Source organism: Sesamum indicum, linkage group LG6 (genome assembly GCF_026168435.1).
Source record: "Sesamum indicum cultivar Baizhima isolate 11 linkage group LG6, ASM2616843v1, whole genome shotgun sequence".
NCBI classification, from domain to species: Eukaryota; Viridiplantae; Streptophyta; class Magnoliopsida; order Lamiales; family Pedaliaceae; genus Sesamum; species Sesamum indicum.
This window is the reverse complement of record NC_142662.1, coordinates 9,683,656-9,692,854: the sequence shown is the minus strand read 5'-3', so window position 1 is coordinate 9,692,854 and position 9,199 is coordinate 9,683,656. Positions and strand designations below refer to the sequence as shown.

The window sequence follows — 9,199 nt, the reverse complement described above, 5'->3', positions numbered from 1 at the left end:
AAATGATTTTTTATATGTCCAGGCTTTCCATCCATAATAATGTGATGAGGAAGCTGTCGTTATCCTAATGTGATTTCACGAGTCGTGGCACACTTGGAATAGAGGCAAGCTACACCCCATTGTTATGAACAAAGGAACATGATCGCTATTTTCTTGTCGCACAAGACGTGGGAGGTGATAGTTAAGGTGTGATTTGGTTGGTGGGTTAGGCCTAACACTGAGTAGCATGATTCATTTGGAGTCCTCGAGATCATACGAAGAGGTGAGGTAAAATATCTTGGCAATCTGTTAAAAAAATCAATATAAAAATGATTAAGAATAAAAAAATTAAATGAAATTACTAATATGATTTGAAATACTTACCATCGTCGACTTGTTTGTCCCAACGGATAACGACCCCCCGCGATAGACGATCACAACTGCTTCCGGGTTGGTGGTCCGGTTGACTTATTCTTAACCGACTGAGCCTGGAATTTTGGGCTCAACTAGAATTTGAGGAGCTGGTACTGTGCGTCAGCAAAACTTCCGTAGGAACTTCCCCACCTACGACTTGACGAGCTTGCACATTGACTCGTCGTGTCCCACCAGTACGACATTTGAAAGATTGACAAACACAAATTATATAAATATTTAATTTTAAAAATATAAATATTTCTTAAAATAAGTAATATTATTATTACCTTCAATTAGTTGATCTACGATATGTCAGCCCAGGGATGCAGATAATGCCCTTTGACCGCAGAATTGATAGCCGTGTGAAAATTGCGGTCGAACCTGAAAATTATTATTAATATTAAAATTAATTAAAAAATAACAAAAATATTAAATCAATTAACAATAAATATTATACATACCTTGCATCCCGGGGGCTGATGAAACCCCTCTGGGCCACTGGGGGAAGTAGTGGCGTTGGTGGTGGTGGGGTGGTGCATCCAACGGCCTCACCGGGACCTGTGTACTGCTAGCCCCCATCGTTGAATTTGATCCCGTTGTGTGGGAATCTGTAAGTATCGTCGGGGGCTGGGAGACTCCCTTCGAGGATTGGGCGGCTGAAGGTGCATCCGCTGGCTCATCCCAGGGAAGGCAACTGTCGCAGGCGCAACCCAGGGGTTGCGAAGCACTGATTGTCATTGTCTACAATATAAAAAATAATAACATTCAAAACACATAATTGTATTTAATTTTGAATAAAATATATTTTTTTGTAATTTGCCTAATAATTGCAATAAGGTCCGAAATTTGCCTACAAATTGCATCTAGGTCCATAGTTTTCTGAAAATGCATAATTTTTCTATATATTCCAAAATAGTCCAAGTTGCGCCTAAAATTTCATTAAGGTTCATAATTTCCCTAAAAATTTCATTGTAGTACTTAAATTTCTAATTATTTCATAAAATTCCTATTTTCCTAAAATTACATTAAACTCCTCTAATTTCCTAAAAATTTCATTAAGGTTCATAATTTTTGTAAAAATTGTATTGTAGTCCTTAAATTTCTAATAATTTCATAAAATTCCTATTTTCAGAAATTACACGAAAGTCCTCTAATTTTCTAAAAATTCCATTAAGGTTCATAATTTTTCTAAAAATTGTATTGTAGTCCTTCAATTTTATCGAAAACATCTGTTTATTTTCTAAGTAAATTAACCACTAAAATAATTTAATTTTTTTGGTATGCTAATTTTATTTCTCTATTTTTATACTTATCAATTACCTTAATTTTAAATTATTTATCCTTTTGTTTATGTTTATATCTTACAATTTAAATAATATATGCTTGACGTATAATTTTTTTCATGTCTTGGGACGCGGTACTGACTGGTTTTAAATATATTATGTTTGAATCTTATTAAGAATATTCTCTCTAATATTTGATATTAATATATTATTAGACGACAAAACAACAACTAATAATATTTGATACTCTTAACAGATGGATTTTAATCAAAGTCAACTATATATATTCATATTGTATGAGGAATATCTTGTAATAATCTACTTGTCTCACCATATTCGTAGTATCTGAAGTATGAAGATTCTCTCTCTCTCTGTCTCTCTCTTTGTTGATCGTGAATCCCTCTTTGGACTCGATATTATAAGTTGATCATCATCAGACCATAACAAACCTACGTAAAATTACGAATAATTTATATTTTCAGTGTAGTTTACATTTTCAATACATAACTTTATACGTTGAGTAAGTTTTGAACTCGTAACATTTTAATGAAAATTTGATTACTAAACCATCTCACATAATTTTTTAGTAGGATGCCAATCGATTTTATCAGGGGCATTAGGCGACCCCCGTTGCCCAGGGATGAGCCCTCCTCCACCAGTAGATATTTTTGAAATTAATGTTAATTCATTTAATTATTTAAATAAAAAATTATAATAAAAATATTAATATAATTATATATTTTCATATGAAGTATATTTTATTATTAGTAAAGTATTTATATATTATTTTATATTTATTAAATTATATATATTATATAACTGACCCCAACTTAAGTGGAAGCTTGAGAGGTAATATAATAACACTATCTCTACTTACCCCTAATATGTTGCTCTATTGAGAAGAAGTTTCCAAGCTTGACATATGGTATTGGAAGTTTGGAGAGTTGGAAATTTAGTTGTTCATCTACATTGGCCTTTCAAGTTGATTTTTGATGAGAAGAGATGAGAGCCAAAGCTTGTCCCATTGGGCGCACCAAATTTTGTGAGAGCCGAATTTTATCGTGTCTGTAAATTAAAATATATAAAAATGATCACAAATAAAAATATGTATTTGATATGTAAAAGTGAGTACAATCTCTATCTAATCCTCCAATTCTTCTTTTTGAGAATGTATGTGACAAATTTAAGGTAAAATCTTCTTATAGATCTCCCTTTGACTTGGTTGGATTTCTATAATGTTAATTCAAGGACTTCACTAGTAATCCTGAATTAAACACTAACTCCATGTCGAATCACACATAGTTTCAGGCCATAGATTCAGGCCGATGTTCTACATCGCTACTCCTTACATCCCATTAGATCGTAATCTAATTAACCGGACAAATATAAAGACCTATACCTCTTAGGTATTTAAGGTATTCTAGTTACCCCTAGGAGGGCCGAAATATAGTCAATAGCAAAATAACAAATGATTACAAATGATGTTTGCAGTATTATGTAATAATTTTGCACAAACCGAACTCCCACTAGTCCCTTGACATATGCAGGAATATCCCGCATAATCAAGTGCTTTGTAGGACTAAGTCTTGTTTATGCAATTTGGGCAAGTCGTCATGTAGGAGCCCTTGTGAGAAAGCGCTGGCCTTCACCTCTTGAGTGGTAGAGGGCACCTCCAAAGCTGCCGTGTTAAATCTTTGCAAGTATTCCTTTAAAAGCTCATTATTTTTTTGGCGTATTGCAAAAAGACTAAGCTTCATTTTACGAAGCTTCTGACTGTTGGCAAATTGGAGTAGGAAGAGAGATCGGAAAACATCCTATTGCTCCATCAGGTAACTGATCGAACCATGCAGCCCTAACGAGGGTAGTGATGAAAACGCAAACTTGATTTCGTTTGTGTAATGATGCAAAAGGGCCGCTTTCTCAAAGCGCGAGAGATGCTCTTGAGGGTCCATCATCCCATCATATCCAGCAATAGCGGGAGTGTGGCAGTTCGCCAAGAGTTTGTCCACCATCACTACTTTTGTGAAGGGGACACCCTATTGATTATCTTTTGAGGTTCCAGCTATCTGGTGTTGTACATTCGATAGGCTTTTATGAAGGTATTCCAGTTTAGCTTCCCATTGTCTGGGAACCTCTTGGGGAGCCGTCGAAGAGAGTCCCAGTATCCTCGCTAGCGGGGCCATTTTCAGTGATGTCTTCTTCTTATGGGTCTCCTTCTATTCCCCCTTGAGGACGCCTGCTTCACCATAGAAGCAGGTGGGCAATAATACAACCATTTTCTCCCGAATGGCGGCTGTAACCACCTGTTGAATTGCACCCAATAAGGTTGCAGAAAGCTCTCCTGATGTGGTGTCCGAGGAGGTGCTTCGCCTTAGAGGATCAATCAGTGGGTCCATCACCCTAGGGGCAACGTCGGGGCAGGCAAAGCTGGGACGGATCCTCCTATCGGGGCTAGGGAGGTTCTCGCAACCACCTGCAGAGGCTGATTGTTGTTGGATGCCTCCACAGCCTTCTGCTTGTTAGCGTGGTTGCTAGGGGTTTTCATAGTAACATACGCGTTTAACCCAAAATTTTTCGTAAACGGCGCCAATTAATGCGTGTGATTTTAGCATGAGTCCAGCACATTCAAACTTGGGCGCTGGGCCTGGAATGCTTAGAAAAGAATTCGAAAGAAAGAAACCTACATATCAAAATGTTAGCACTCCGACGCCCAAGTTAGTATTGGATTCAAAGAATAATAATCTAAAATAATAAAAAGTATTGCGAGAAATCGTGTTTGTAAATGCAACAGAAGTGTAACAAAGTAACAACCAAATTTCAGTATGATGAAGGTATCCCCTCGCTTGGGGACGAGTTCTCTATTTATAGAAGAGTGTCCTCCTTATCAAAGAACTAACCATGTTTCCTATTTCTGCAATGAACAGATAAGATTAGTTGAGATAAGGCATGATCGAGTCCCATTTTAGGGATCATGTTGTTAAAATGATTATCTAGGTGAGGGAAGGAGTTCGAGGTTGAGAAGGACTCTTAGTCCGCAAGAAGTCTGCTGCATGCAAGAATCTGAGTCCTTGAAGAAAACCTCTTTGCCACATGTGCTCCAGGCTGGTCAGGAGGGCATACACGGAGTATGCCACATGGACTTGAGAGAGAGAGAGAGTCGTGTGTGAGGAAATAGGGCCAATTGTTAGTGTTTGGGCCAAAATCATTGGGCTGTATGAAGCTGGCCCCTACTGACATAATAGCTATGTAACTCGCTGGTCCATACCCATCAATATTTAACCCTAATTTTTATAATTATTTAAAAAAATAAGAACAATTTGCCTAAACAAACATTGTACAAGGAGTAAACTATAATGAATTTCGACAATTGTATTGCAATTGACACTTGTGCACATGCTTTCTTCCTATACCCGTGAGGAATCTGTACTCCACAATTGCACTGTTAATTTATACTTGAAGAATGTTGTGATTACTTTTCTCACAACAGCGTCCTAATCCTATCCTGTAATATTACTATTACCTTAATGTAATCTCCTGTTCTAAGTTCTGTAATCTCTGAAATTGAAAGTTTTAATCTTCCGCCAAATTGAGATGACTTACGCTACACTTGTTTCACTTGTGCAAACGCTTGTTCAGCTTCTGAAATAACGTCAGTTTCCCCTATTTCTTGAAGAAAAACCACGACTTAAATCTCTCCTTAAACACGTGAAGTTCTTGCAAGCATTTCTTGAAGATTTTCCTGAGAAAACCAACAATTTGGAAGCTCGAATGAGGGATGCAACAAATGAAGCTGAGGATATTCTTGAGTACCTATTGTTTGAAGAAATTCTTAGCTTGGATTCAAATGGAGGAACCCTAAGTTTTGATCTTTCTCCCTATCGAAGTGCAGCGCAAGTTTCAGAAGAAATATCAGTAGCTACCGGGAGTGGCTGATGATTTGAAATCTATTGTGGAAGAGGTGGTGGAAATTAAGAGCAGTCTTGGAGTCTAACACCTGCAAGTCAGTGACTCTTCTCATCCTACTTCAGCACTGATGCAGTTGAGTGATTCTTCTGCTCCTACTTCATCATTAGTCTTGCGCTTGCCAAAAATGATGCCACAGTTGGATTTGAAGATGACTTGATGGCAATAAAGACTCGAATTTGCGGAGAGTCGCATAATTCATTCCAATCTATGGCATGGGTGGCATTGGTAAAACAACTCTTGCTAGAAATGCTTATGATGATCAATTGATTATACAATATTTTGATTCTCGTGCTTGGCTTATGGTGTCACAAGATTATAGCATACAAGAGATGCATTTCGCTATTGTAGATTCCATCAATGCATTCAATGAAACATTTGATAAAGAAAAGCATAACCACGAACATATGGTATAACATGCATACAAAGGTTTGAAGGTAGGAGGTATCTCGTGGTGGTGGATGATATTTGGAGTACCAAGGCATAGGATGACATGAGGAGGATATTTCCTGATGACAATAATCATAGTCAGATCATATCAATCACAAGGCTACAAGATGTGGTTGCTTATGCCGACCCTTCCAACCCTCTTCATGAGATGCCTTCATGGATATGGATCAAAGTTGGAATCTGCATAGGCAGAAAGTACTTAAATAAGAAGGATGTCCTTCAGAGTTGGAGAACATTGGAAAGATGATTGCAAGAAGCTGCATGACAAATTCTTCCATTTTCGTAAAGAATATGGCCACACCACTAAAGAATGTCGGCACCTAAAGAATGAAATCGAAAGACTTATCCAAAATGGGTATCTGCTAGGATATGTCTTTCGGGAAAAAGCTCGAGGAACAGGATGACACATCAAACAAGAACTAAATAAGGGGAAGGAAGTAAAAGCTTCTCCTCCAGAATCCTCACGAAACAAAGAATACAAGAATACATTTGAAGGAAAAAGTGAAGTCAATGATCCTCCTCGAAAAGGAATCATATGAATGATTGTAGGAGGCCCAAATGGAGGGACTCCCATCATGCCAGGAAGGCTTAGGTTAGAGAAGCACAGCGTAACTATAAAAGAAATATGGAATGTTGGAGCAACGGAGGATGCCCCCCTCATCTAGTTTGGAAGGGTAGAACGTTCAGGTCCCAAAAGCCCTCATAATGACGCTCTAGTTATCATGGATTATTGGCCAACTATGAAGTAGGACGTATTCTTATATATTTAGGAAGTTCTGCAAATATATTTTTCAAAGAAGCCTACGACCAAATGCAGTTAGAGGATACCCCTTTGGAAAAAGTGAACACTTTCCTCTACTAGTTTGCAGGGGATGTAGTCCATCTTAGGGGCATGGTATCGCTGTCATTGACCTTAGGTACTGGTACCACTCCAAGGACTTGCTTGTTAAAGTTCCTGGTCGTAGACAATGTTTCCACTTACAACGTCATCCTAGGAAGGCCTACCCTCAATGCATTCCAAGCCGTGATCTCCACGTACCACATGAAGATCAAGTTCCTTACACGCAGAGGTGTAGGAGAAGTGCAAGGAGTCCTCCTCCAATCTCGCAAATGTTATGTGGAGGCCGTACGCAAAGAACAAAAGGGAAGTAGAGATGAAGTTCCCAGGGAGGCACCCCCAACAAACGTGAGAAGGAGGTTATGGGAGATAATGAAGATGAGAAGACATCCCCCAAGGTCCAGCCAACTGAAAAACTAATGAATGTCGAGATCGTGCCCAAGGACGCAGAGAATTTACACGCAATAGTTCTCAATTGGAGGACTTTACACGTGAAGAAATAATTCAGTGTCTACGTCACAATGTAGATATCTTTGCAAGGACCCCCAATATTTAGAAGGGATCGATCCTAATGTCATCACCCATCACCTCATTTCAACCTGATCATTAAGCCGGTAAAACAAAAGAAAAGGCATTTTGGGCCTGAAAAAGACAAAACAATCCAAGCTAAGGTTGATAAACTATTAGCACTGTGACATATTGAAGAGATACAATTTCCTGAATGGTTATCTAACGTTGGTACCCAAGCTATGGGGAAAATGGCGAATGTAGATCGATTTCAGTGACCTCAACAAGGCATGCCCTAAAGATTTTTACCCTCTCCCTCGAATCGATCAATTAGTAGACTCTACATATGGATGTAGGATTTTGAGCATGATAGATGCATCACAAGGATTTGACAAATCAACAGAGAATTTTTTCCCTCAAAAAATGTTTTATGTTACACAAAAATAAATCAAAACATACACCAATAGATAGAGAGAGAAAACAAGAGATATGTTTTGAAAAAGAGATTTAATAAGTTAGGCACCAAATCACCACTATTGGAGAAAAACTTTTTTGAACTAACAGAATTTTATTTTCAAGAAAAAATTATACACAAAATAATTAAATTCATCATAAATTTAAAAATCAAAAGACAAAGTTCATTGGGATTAAACATTTACTCATTCATTAATATCAAATAAATATAAAATATCGTATAAAAAATAATTAAAGAGTAAATAATAAGATATTACAAGAAATTCACAGATGAATGTTTATTTCTTAATGAATTTATAAGTAGATATTACATAAATTTATGAGTATTAAAATAAATATTTAAATTTATTAAAATATAGTTAGATACAAGCCGAGTTTGAGTATGGATTTGTTGAGATTTTCCCAATGTTTTATTTTGTTTTTATTAATTAGATATTTCGTTTTTATTAACTAACGACTCACCATTTTTCCTTTCTTTCTAATTTTTTTTGGCAAATTTGCCGAAGCTATAATTATAAATACCACTTAATAAAAAATTATAAAATATCTCCTAATTACCAATTTTGGCCTTGTTGACACTATAAGTGAAATATTTAAACAATATTTTCTCACTAATTTTTGCTAATTATAATTTTACTATTCATTTAGTAACAAATATAACATTTCTCTTCTAAGTATTTACAAAATATATAACTTTTGGTCTTTCGCTTTTGGCTTTATGGATTGATCCCAAAATTTAAAATTTCGATATTATTGGTCCTTCACTATTAAATTTAACGACAAAGGGTCATATGCCGTGTTAACAAATGAATGCTCAATTTATTTTACCCTCATATTTACAAAAAACATTTAACTCCACGCATCTAAATATACTAGAAACCTTTCGTGTTTTGCATAAATTTGATTAAAATACCTTTTTTGATTTTATAATTTACCCTCCGTTGTTTCTTGTAAGTTGATATTATTTTTTTTATTTTTCTCCTCCTAAAAAAATAATAATTATTTTCTTAAATATATTTATTTGAATATCAAAATACTTTAAAAATAACATATAAAAGATTAACCCCGACCCTCCATCCATCCCCACAACCAGACCTCGCCATGCAACGCCTAGTCTAAGACTGGGCGCTGGCGGTGGATGGAGGTGGGGGAGGGGGCCTCAGATTGATATAAATTAATTTTAATATAAAATAATAATAATAATAATAATAATAATAATAAATTAACTGATAACACCAATATAAAAAAGGTTTAATTCAAGTGAAGTAAAATGAGAATGATAGAGAGAATA

At 36.2% G+C, this 9,199-nt stretch overlaps 1 pseudogene; it reads left to right on the top strand.

Annotated features, from left to right (window-relative positions):
• Positions 1 to 5,267: 5,267 nt before the first annotated feature.
• Positions 5,268 to 6,413, top strand: LOC110012094 (putative late blight resistance protein homolog R1B-17; annotated as a pseudogene).
• Positions 6,414 to 9,199: the final 2,786 nt, after the last annotated feature.